This window comes from Cucumis melo, chromosome 12, assembly GCF_025177605.1.
Source record: "Cucumis melo cultivar AY chromosome 12, USDA_Cmelo_AY_1.0, whole genome shotgun sequence".
In the NCBI taxonomy this organism is placed as follows: domain Eukaryota; kingdom Viridiplantae; phylum Streptophyta; class Magnoliopsida; order Cucurbitales; family Cucurbitaceae; genus Cucumis; species Cucumis melo.
This window is the reverse complement of record NC_066868.1, coordinates 3,030,171-3,042,212: the sequence shown is the minus strand read 5'-3', so window position 1 is coordinate 3,042,212 and position 12,042 is coordinate 3,030,171.

Genomic DNA, 12,042 nt, shown 5'->3' with positions numbered 1-12,042 from the left:
GATGGTTCGAATGATGGATTGCGAGACTCTGGCTATATAAACTCTCTTATCCGAGGGTTTCGAGTCTTCTTTTAGCAAAATTTCATAAAATGAACAAGCTATAGTCTTCATAGAGAGTAGAGGACATGAGACCCTATTAGGAGAATATATTTTATTTTCCCATTTTTTCTTTGTATTAAAAAGATATACCATCAGCTGTATTAGGCCATTGCATAATTTTTTACATTTGGGTACAAGAGTTTTGTAATTTCCTTAAAGTAATCATGATGGTGGCGATTGATAATTATGTTTAAAAAGAGAGAGGGAGAGAGAGAGATTTTCAAATTCCCTTGGCTTAGTTTGAAAAATTCAAATTAATTACTAATTTGAAGATTATGTATGGGTCACCAATTTGTTTTAATATTTAAATTAATTTTGAATTATGTAGGAAAGGACAACTTCTTTTTTCTAAGAGAGACAAAACATTTCTATTTCCTATCACTACTAAAACCCCCCCCCCCCCCTTCTTTCTTATAATAATAAATAATAAATTCAAACATTATTTCAAATCTTAAATAATAATAATAATAATAACAATCGATATTTTAAAATTTTAAATTTTATTAACGAAAATCACACTAATATAGACTCATAAACTTTTCATGTATAATATGATTTTTAATTCAAAATTTAAAAAATGAAATTATATATATATATATATGTATGTATGTATTATAAAGTCTAAAGTTTATAATATAGTTTTGGTACTTTACGTTTTGAACTATTTTGTATGGGTCCTTTTGATCACTTAATATAGGACTGCTCTAAACTAAACAAAGTTAAATGAAAAGTACACCTTATTGGATAAATTGTATCTCGTTGGTGATAAAGAGTAGCTATCCATTGTTTTATTTTATTTATTTATTTATTTTTGACAATATGGAATGAAGGATCGAATCTTAATGTTATCATACCATACTTAATATCAGTTGAACTACGCTCACATTTTGACCTTTCACATATTTTTATACTAAAAATCTCTTTCATACAAATGTGAATTCGATTTATTCATGTAGTTTGAGGTAAGTCGATGTCTATACATGTGATATAAAATAGTAATATTGAAATACTCAAATGGTTTATTGTTTATGTATTTATTATTGTAAACTCCTAAGAATTATTTGTTCAATGGTTTAATTAATTAGGATGAATATGCATGTACGTTTTACATTATATTTTGTTTGTATTTTATTCAACTAGTTGCTTACATTTTTTTTTTAATATATAGTACAAATGGAAGCATTTGAACCTCCTCCATTTCTTTTCATTCAAATACTATATTTTAATATTCCTAATCATTCAATGATCTTTAAATTTTATAGTAACAAATTTTTATTTTGTTTTAATTTAAGTCGAATCGGGTTTGGTTTGTATCCTTTTTTTTTCTATTTAATTATTTTCAAAATCTTCGTTTTGGATATTATATTTTTAAATTTTTTAATTTACTTTGTTTCATCGTAATGTTTATTTTGGTTGTTGTTTTTAAAATGATCATTTTGGTAACTTCATTTTTATATATTATTATTTTATTTTAAAGGGTTCAAAATGATCTATTTTATAAAATTATATACTGAAATTAAAATGAGTTCAACTGGAAAATATCGACAAGCAATATAAACGCTATTTTAAAAGTACATAGATCAAAATAAATATTATATTGAATCAAAATAAACTAAAAGTAGAATTGAACATCTAAACTAATCATCTGGAGAGGATGCAAAGTAGCAACTATGAATATACACATATTATACGCTAACACCAAATGTGATAGATATATAATAATACACCAAGCAATAAGTACACTTCAAAACCTACACCTCAATCACTTAATTTCCTAAATTAAACAAATAAATTCAGGTAAGCTTTATATTCCAATGTGAATTCCGATGAGAAAGCCTTTTCCACAAAAGTAAGTTTTGCCAAATAGTCTTTTACTAAAAGAACGTTGACCATAAATAATAAATGATCCATAGATTTTCAAAGTCACGACTAGTACATAAAACAACACACAATCATTAAAGATTAAATTGTTGTAGGATAGTGTTGTCTTCTAAAATCAAAGGTCATACCAAACTAAACAACGACATTCAATAATCCAAACAATAGAAAATCAAACAAATGGTAACAAATCGTAAGTCTAAATTGAAATCCGATTTAAAAAGTTAAGAACTAAAAATGTAAAATTTTAAAATAGGGACCAAATAGAAACTATAAAAAAAGAAAAACTTAAAAACAAAAACATATTTAAAAAATAATAATAATAAAAATAGAAAAAGCAATAATTTAATAAAGAAGAAGGTGTGTGTGTGTGTGTGTGTGTGTGTGTGTGGTGGCAAACTAACCCTCGTGAGAGAGAGTGAGTGATCGTGAGTTAGGTTACACAACATGCCTCACGCCCTTTCTTCCTCTACTCTATTATTACTCTTCTTTTCTAACCCTACAATTCTTCATATTATAATTTTAACACTTGTTTTAACACCATTATTATATATATATATATATATATAAACTATAAAACTTGTCTTTTCACCTTGTATCGTTAAGAATTTAAATGTTGTTTGGAAAATTAAAATGTAACCAAAATTACTAGAAAAAGTACATGCAATACTCTTTTGTCAAAAAAATTATTTGCTTATACTAGTGTTGTTTAAGTATTATTATTTGTGTATAAAAATTGTTTGCTTGTTCTAGAAAAGGGATTAAAGGGTCTATTTAAGAAAATTGAATATGTGTGTTGTTTGAGATTTGAACTTTTTTTTTCTTTTTTTTCCATTTAGTCAATGGAAAATTGTATCATAGTTGATATTTGAATTTATTTTCTATTTATTTCTTAAATGTTTAAAAAACGACGTATATTTAAATTTGATATTTAATTGGTTGAAGTTTGAATTTGGTTTCTAAATGGAGCCCAAATAGAATTGATCATTTAATAATTGATGTAGAAGTATATTATATGATATGATATAACTAAAAAAATCTTCACTACACTCTTTTTGTTGACTTGTATTTTTTTTTTTTTTTAAAAAAAGAGATAAACATATTTTTCTTATTTCTTTTATACCATTTCAAACTTTATAAACAGAATTAAAAATTAAATTCAAATTTGAAACTAATTAATTCAAATTACAAACATAAAAAAATATGTTATTTTAAAATTTAAAACCGAATATATTAAAAAATATAAAGAGGCTACCCAACTATTAAAAAATGTTTAAATTTGAAGTTTTTGAACATTTCTACTTTATCTTAAAATCCAATAGTTTTGCTCTTAGAAAAAAGACATACAAGCACTAGTTCAATTAATAATCAAAATTTCTTTATTAGGTACGTAAATTCTTAATACTCAAACACTAAATTCTTTCTTGAATCCAATTTTAAGGATTGAGTTAGACAAAATTGTTTTAAGATCAAAGCTTTTGAATAAATAAAAAAAAAAGTAAAAATTCTTGACTTAATATTCAAACACTCTAAAAATAGGATGATCTATTTTTCTTTGAATGTTTTTGCTATGCAACTTGATATATGCACTATAATATTTAGGAAGAAGTGGTCTGTTTTGGACTAAACATGAAAATAAAAAATAAAAAAAGGCCCAAATCAAGTGTATAATATCTGTCGAAACAACCTAACGACAAAGACTTTAGATGACCAAAAAACTTTCAAAATATATATTCAGCCTCTTAAATTTCAAAATAACTAATAAGATAAGGAGATTCGAACCGTGAATTTAATATTGTTGTATACAAAATATATCCATAGATTTCCGGAGAAATTATTTAAAATAACAAATATTTAAAAATATAACAAAATATTACTATATGTATATGATAGACTATAATATTAGATCAAGATAGACTACTATATATCTACGATGGACTGCGATAGACTACTATCTATGTCTATTATGATAGAGATATACATAGATAGTAGTCTATCGCAGTCCATCGTAGATATATTTCGATACTTTGCTATAATATAACCCTAGTTTATAATTATTTTTTCAACTTCAAAAAACTAAATTTGATATTAATCAATAACCTTTCGTACGTACTTTTTAGTTACAACAACAAATTTAAACCTTCAATCTAATGGGGGATAATGTATGTGAATTAGGTCGAATTTCACATTTTGGTTTAAGTTTTGTTAATGCATCCAAAAAGTACACATTTTTTTTTGCTGAATTTTTATGAACAAGAAAATGCATATTATTGTCAATGGGGTTTGTTAGGGACACAAATTGTTGCATTGTCACCAACAAATTTTGATAGCTACTTTTACTTTTTGTTGGACATGTGAGGACAAAATAAAAACAATGCTCAAGGAATTTTGAAGGATTTTTTTTCCAAAAACAATCTCTTTAGTTATTAGACAAAGACTTCACACCAAAAATCTATATATAATAATTGTTTTGATCATGTTACTATATATCTCAAAGTGAAATACTTTTCAAATTTTAAAAACTAAGGATATATTTGGTATGTAATATTATTAAATTATTTTCTCAAATTTATTGAATCAAATAGATTAATAAATATGTGCTTTTTTTTTTCTTTTTTCTAGATTTGTGTTTATTAGGATTCTTTGATCAAAATAATAATAAAAAAAAATCAATTTCATTAAAAAAAGAGATAAAAACTTAGATATATAAATATTCCAATTTCATGTTAGAAACTCATTTTGGGTTTTCTTTTAACATAAAATGTATATAACATAATACATTATAAATTATATAATACTGAAAAATGATAACTATAGAAACTGCTTAACATAATACAAATTTCTTTACATAAATTAATTAATAATATTTGAAATTAAACGTTAATTATCAACTACAATTAATTATTTTTCTTAGACAAAGTGATTGAGAAATTATTTTTTCATTTTTAGTACTATGTATGAATATTTGAATATTGTCTCCCAATCTCAACAAAAAGGAGTATATATATACCAATTTACAGCTAAGTATTATATACTTTGGTTTGTGAGAAATTTATCAGTTCAATATTGCAAACCAAAGTACTAATTACATTTTATACCTTCCACATTTTAACATTTTTATCGACATTTTCATATATTTTAATATTTTACATCTTATTTTATTTTAGTTCCTTATACTACTTTTAAACATTCTAATTTTGGTTCATTTACTTTCGTAAATCTTTAATATATATATATATATATACTCTGAATAACATTGCTTGAGACATACTTATTTCACATGCAACTTTTGCTTTACTTCACCTCTTTCATCCATATTGCAAACTTAAAATTGAGAATGTGATTTTAAAAGGAAAATTTGGCATTTGGATTCCATTTTTCTTAATTATTAATGGATCGACTACGTGAACATGTGTGATTTTAAAATCGTTTGGATCAATTTTGTTGTTTTAAAAATTACTGTAAAATATGTTTTTAATCGTTCAAAATCAATCAATGTTGATGATATGAAAATTATATTCAAATAAAAAGGTAAAACTAACTATAGCTTAACTGAAAAAGAATAGCATAATAGTTAAGAAAACGCTTTAATTTCTTCATCTTCTCAACTCTTCCAACTTTGGCTAAAAAAGTGTTTGAATTGGGAATATTTTACACACATGGGGTTGCAGCTTTTAACTTCGTATCAAAGCTTTAGTTTAATTAACCCACCATGCACGTTCTTTCCTTCCTTACTTTTAACTACTTTTTCAACTATATATTTTACTTCTAACTCTACTTCTTCCTTTTTTTTTTTAATTCAATCCTAATGGGATGAAATCAAATCATTCATCTTTTGGGAGGATAAACTTTGTTACTTTATCCATTCTCGACTGACATAAATTTATTAGACTTAAAACTTATTTTTGGTCTTTGACCAAGTTTCAAGTTTTTTTTTTATTTTTGCATTATGATTTTCCTTTTTTTTTTCTTTTTTTTGAGATTGGTCATATGTATACTTATATAATATGGTATCAAAGTTAGGTGAAGCTCATAAATGGGTACATATTCAATTTTAAAAAAGGCTATGATTTGAGATTCAAAGTTGGTGAACCTAAAAGAGACGTCATTTTTTAGGAATATATGGAGGATTATCTGAGGAGAACTCGCAATCTAGTAAAGCAAACAACGAAGCACAAAATTAGAGCTCAATATATACTTGGTAATCTTGTATACATGGTAGCACCCTTTGTCAAACTCAAGGCGATAAGGTGGAGACCATACTACTACAAAAATTGGATTACTTGACGTTAAGACAGTGTCAAGTAAACGTTTACTTGACGTTTTTAAAAGCGTCAAGTAATCGACTGTCAAGTATAATCTGATTACTTGACACTAAAAAACCGTCAAGTATACGTATACTTGACACTACAACACCGTCAAGTATACGTTTACGTGACACTAAAACATCGTCAAGTATACGTTTACTTGACACTAAAACACCGTCAAGTATCCGTTTACTTGACACTAAAAAACCATCAAGTATACGTTTACTTGACACTGTATTAACGTCAAGTAATCCGTCAAAGTTCACCTTTTATGTGTCAAGTAATGTTGTATAGTTGACGCCTTCTACGTGTCAAGTAAACATATACTTGACGTTTTTACATGTAAAGGAATATCGTATACATGACATATATTTAAACGTTATGTATAGTACTGTTTATTAATATATATTAAATATACAAATTTTTCATTTTCTGGTTCTTGCATTAGGTACATTTGTTTCAATAAAACATATCCATCAACAAAATAAACTTTTCAGAACCAGTATAGTTACGCAACAAGAAAATGACAAAATAATTAAGTAAACCAACAATAATTTTATTTGTTCTCACCAATGTCATCAACGATTACACAATTCCAATCCAAATATAGCCAACTAAAATTTCCTTTCTGTGGCCTATTCCAAAATCAACAATAATAATAGCTACCTGTTATATAACCAATAATAATAGCTATCTTGTATATCAAAACTAAAGTCTCTATCCCCTTGCATTTATTGCATCATCTATAAGTATAATGGCTATGAACAAAACGTTTACACAAAAAATGTTATGGGCATTCTCCTATGTTAGCCATTTACAAAATTAAGAAGAAGATCATATCTAGGTGTATCTATCATATGTACCGGGATAAAAATTCAGCCCACTCCACTCGTACTTCATCCAATTCAAGCTGTGAGTACGAGTTTCTTGTATCAATCTATAAAACATAAAAAGTCAAGTAAACACTTTATTAAAAAAATAGTCATATTATAGTATTTATAACGTTACAATGTAAGTAGTTTAAAAACATACCGCATCACAGTAATAATGCTTATGTCCTTACTCATGATTTCGCGCATGTATCTACCTTCAATAGTTCCTACCTGTAAAAGACACTATAACACAAAACCAAATAACAATGCATATTAGATTATGTGCTAAATTAAATTGTAAATAAATTTATAAATATATTTACCTTTACCGCTTTCCAGAGTATTGTTTTTCTGGTCTTTTTCAAATTCTTCTGAGATTGGAAAATCGTCAAGGCCCTACATTTCCCAAAGTATAGTATAAATTAAAATGAACTAATTTCTTTAGTGATTAAAAATAAAGAAACATAAATATAGTTAGCTTACATATTCGCTACGTATTTAATATCATCTCGGGAGCTTGTTCTCAAGGAATCAAGATGGTACACCACATCATCATATGGATTAATAATTACTAATGACCAATGATCCCTAAATGAAATAAATATGCAAGTAATTAGTATTTTCATACTAATGCAAGTTTAAATTGATAAAAATTATACTTACCCAGGATTATAAGAAGCAACAACCAATTGATCTTGTTTGGAAGTCATTAATCTACTACAAAGGTTCGAGCTCTAATCTCTCGAGTACTATGGCCAGCTGAAATAAGAGATGGATCTACAAAAACGTACTTTGAAACCTTCTTTAAATCAATAATGAGTGAGTATAAGTACCTACAATAAATTGTGAATATATATCATGAAGAAGTAACATTTAATTGCATACATCAACTTACTACTAACTAAAAAGTGTGAATATATATATCATGAAGAAGTAATATTTACTTACATAACATAAACCACCATTGATAAAGTCACTTTTTGCATGTTGCAAAAATCAATAACATCTTCTCGCAAAACATAACTCTTTCGAGGTATACCAAATAACTCAAGAGGTAGTTGAAATGAAAAACTAGACCCATCAACCATTACCCTTTCAGCATATCTAAGAATATACTTCAATTGTATTGGTAGATTTGATGGTTCACTAGTAACTTCCACCTCCTTTGTCATCGGCCTTGAAGATTTTACCTAACACAAGTAAGTAACAATCTAAGAACTCATATATGTAAAATTGTTTGCTTACAATCCACCTTCATATTTACCTCATTCTTTGTCATCGCCGTAGTAGAAATCACTTCCTCCTCTTTCACTTTCTCTTCTTCTACGACCTTCTTCTTTGATGTAAGAGATACCGGTGGTACACTAGTAGCAATCCCTTTCTTCTCTTTTACTACATTTTCTAAAACTTTCTCCTAAAACCATCGATATTTTCAAAGCACAAGTAAATGATAGCTTCACTTTGATAAACAATTAATATTGTAACTTTACTTTAGAAACAAACATTTTACCTTCTCTTGGACTTTGCTCTTGGAGCAACTACCATGTTCCGATGTTGGGATGCTTTGAACTTTTTGTTCCAACTCTCGAATACGTTTACGAAGTGCTTCGTTTTCATCAATAATTTGTTGGGTTGTATCCACCTTGTTTGACTTTCTTGGCTTTGTTTGATGAAAATAAACAGTAGGTGTAATGAAACCACTCACACCATGTACTCGTCCGTCATATTCTGGAGTACCCAATGCTTGAGTCAATGCATCATTGGGTGATTCCTCATTGGGTGCTTTATCCAAAATCTCATCCTAAAAAAGATTAAATATGACCAGTAATACGTTAGAAGTATATTCATGTGATTTGATGCAAATGTAGCATTGAGAATCTTACTATTTCATTGGCAACTTGTTGTACATCTTCGTTTATGTATCCTCCATCTTTTTTTGTCCGAGCTTTTTTCCACATATTAGCTCGTCCAAAATCCTGTTCTTCGAAAGGACCATTTTTTTGTATATCATTAAGCACACCATAGTTAAATTTTAGGATATTTGTAAAATGCAATAACATTCTTAATTACCATATCCTCGGCAAGATTAGCATAGCCACGTCTTGACATATTATGAGTATATTTACTCCTCTTTCTTCGATCTTGTTGTTCCCTTCTCAGTTTCAGGCGACGGGGGTGTTCGGGCGGCGTGGGTCTTCGTGCGGCGTGGGTCTTCGAGCGTCGAATGGGTCTTCGCGGCATCGACTAGGTCTTCGCGGCATCGACTAGGTCTTCGCGGCGTGTCTTCACGACGGGTCGTCGGCGTCTTGGACGGAAGGTTGAGTCACGGTCGGGTAAGGTAAAGGAGATGGAGATAGAGAGATTGAAGGTTTTGGGAGAGAAAGGGGGAAAATGAAAGGTTTTTTTGGAGGAAATTTTTTAATAAATTTTTTTATTATTTTAATAAATTTCTTTTTACTAAATTTATTTTAATACATTTCTTTTTACTAAATTTATTTTAATACACTTCTTCTACTAAATTAACTTTTAATAAGTTTCTTTTGAAAATTTATTTTAATAAGTTTGTTTTAATAAGTTTATTTTAATAACATTGTAATAACTTTATTTTAGTAATTTTATTTTAATAAATTTATTTTAATAAGTTTATTTAATGGAATCAGAGAAATAAAAAATATTTTTATATTTAATATTTTTATATTTTTATATTTGACATTTTTAAAATATTAATTTTCAAAGTAACAAATAAAATTTTTAACTATACTTGATGTTATTTCCACATCAAGTAAATGTCAACAATACTTGACGCGGAATCAACGTCAGGTAAAATCTGCACTATACTTGACGCGACAAAATCGTCAAGTACAATCTCAACTATACTTGACGTGACACAAAACGTCAAGTAAAAATAATTCGAAAATTTTGATGAAAATTGTGTCTTCTTTAAACTATACTTGACGTTGTTTCCGTGTCAAGTAACGTTTCGCAATACTTGACACGAATACAACGTCAAGTAAAATGTCCTTTATACTTGACACGAAAAAAACGTCAAGTAAAGGTTAGCGTAAAATTATCCAAAAAACTCCGTGAAAACTTCGCTTTTTTATGACTATACTTGACGTTTTTCCTTTAAAATTGTCAATACTTGACGTTTTTTTAACAAAAGCATCAAGTATGTAAAAGTGCCAAGTGTCAAGTAAAGTAGATTTTGTAGTAGTGCCAATTTGGATTTGTGAAGCAATTGAGTGAAGTGATCTGATGACAAGGATTTTTGTAGTGATGCTAGTTTAGTTACTCTACAGTGGAGATGAAATTTAAGATGCCATTGTTGCCCTGGAAATGATGACAAATAAAATGATAATCAATGTGTTTAGTACGTTTGTGGAAAACATTGGGGGGCTATTTGACGGAAGGATTGGATTATAGAAGGGTTAGTGTTATGATAAAACTAATAAAACTAGTGTTATGATAAACATAGTTTTATCATAGCCCTTGTTTAGGGGAAGAGTTTAGAAAAGAAGTTAAAGAGGTGTTTGGAGAAAAGGTTATGTGGGAAGGGTTATGATAGTGTTATGAATAAAATGTGTTTGGGGGAAAAGTTATGTGGGTAGGTTTATGGAGATTTTATGATAAGATGTGTTTGGGGGAAGGGTTATGTAGGTAGGGTTATGATTTTTTTTTACTTATTAATTTTTTTTCCAACTCACATTATACATAAAAAAAATCTTATTGCAGATTGTTTTATTACGAAAGCATCGAAAATTTGTTGTAATAGTTTGGCTTCCTCTCTCCAACGATGATATCCATGTCTAATGTTATTAAATTAGTAAATACAGTTGAACAATTTCCAAATAATTTCTTAACAATTTTATTCTAAGTCATTTTTTATAAATAAAAACTAGTTATTGCGTATTTGTAATGATCGATATCGTCGTACATTTGTTTTTAACATCTTTGATTACATGCTCTAACGCATACGTTCATATTTATATTCGTGAATTCAATTACTTATTACATAGCATTTAAACGCTATATTTTTCGAATTGTTACGCACACACTGTACAAATTGCCTTAATTTAAACCAAACTTTTTAAATCGAATTTCGATAGTAGAACATTAAAAAAAACATATGCATAAAATAGTAGAAATCATATATACATCGAACTACGATACATACGAAAAAAAGTTTGATAAAATAAAATTACAAACAACAGTAAAAATCATAAACCAAGTGAAGTAAGAAAAGATGAAGTAAGGAAGCCAAGGAAGGACAAAAACTATCTCGAGACGTCTCGTAAGAAGACTCTACAGAAGTTCTTCCTCTCTTCGTCAGTCATCTCTACGAAACTACGCATGTCGTCGATACTACACATGAGCTGCCTTTGGCACAACTCTCTATCCAAACTGCTTAGGTCGGGCATCTCACACAATAGGCGTAAGAATTCCTGGCGAACAAAGGTCTCATTGGCAAAGGGGCGCGTAGGCCACTCGATAATGGTCCTGAGTTGGTCATTCATACACTTCAAGGCCATATTTATCACATCAAGCTCACCCTCCCGTTGGCTTCCCCTCTTTTGCTTGGATTCGCTCGATCTGGTCCTACCGTCTGACGTGCAAGCAGGTTGTGATGTGCGTACATCATCTTGGGATATGTCAATCCCCTGTCTGTACATAAATGGAAACTCTATATCGTTTCCATCTGACATGTCAAACCCCTCATACCCAGCAGGCTCATTAGACCCAATGTCGGCGAATGTCTCTACAAAGCGACCCGTCGCCCTATCCCACTCGAACACATATGCAAGTTCGTCGTAATAGGAAAAGGGTTTGTTAAGGAGGCTCTTCGCTGCAGGATGCGACTGCATAAAAAACAAGACCACTTCAAACTA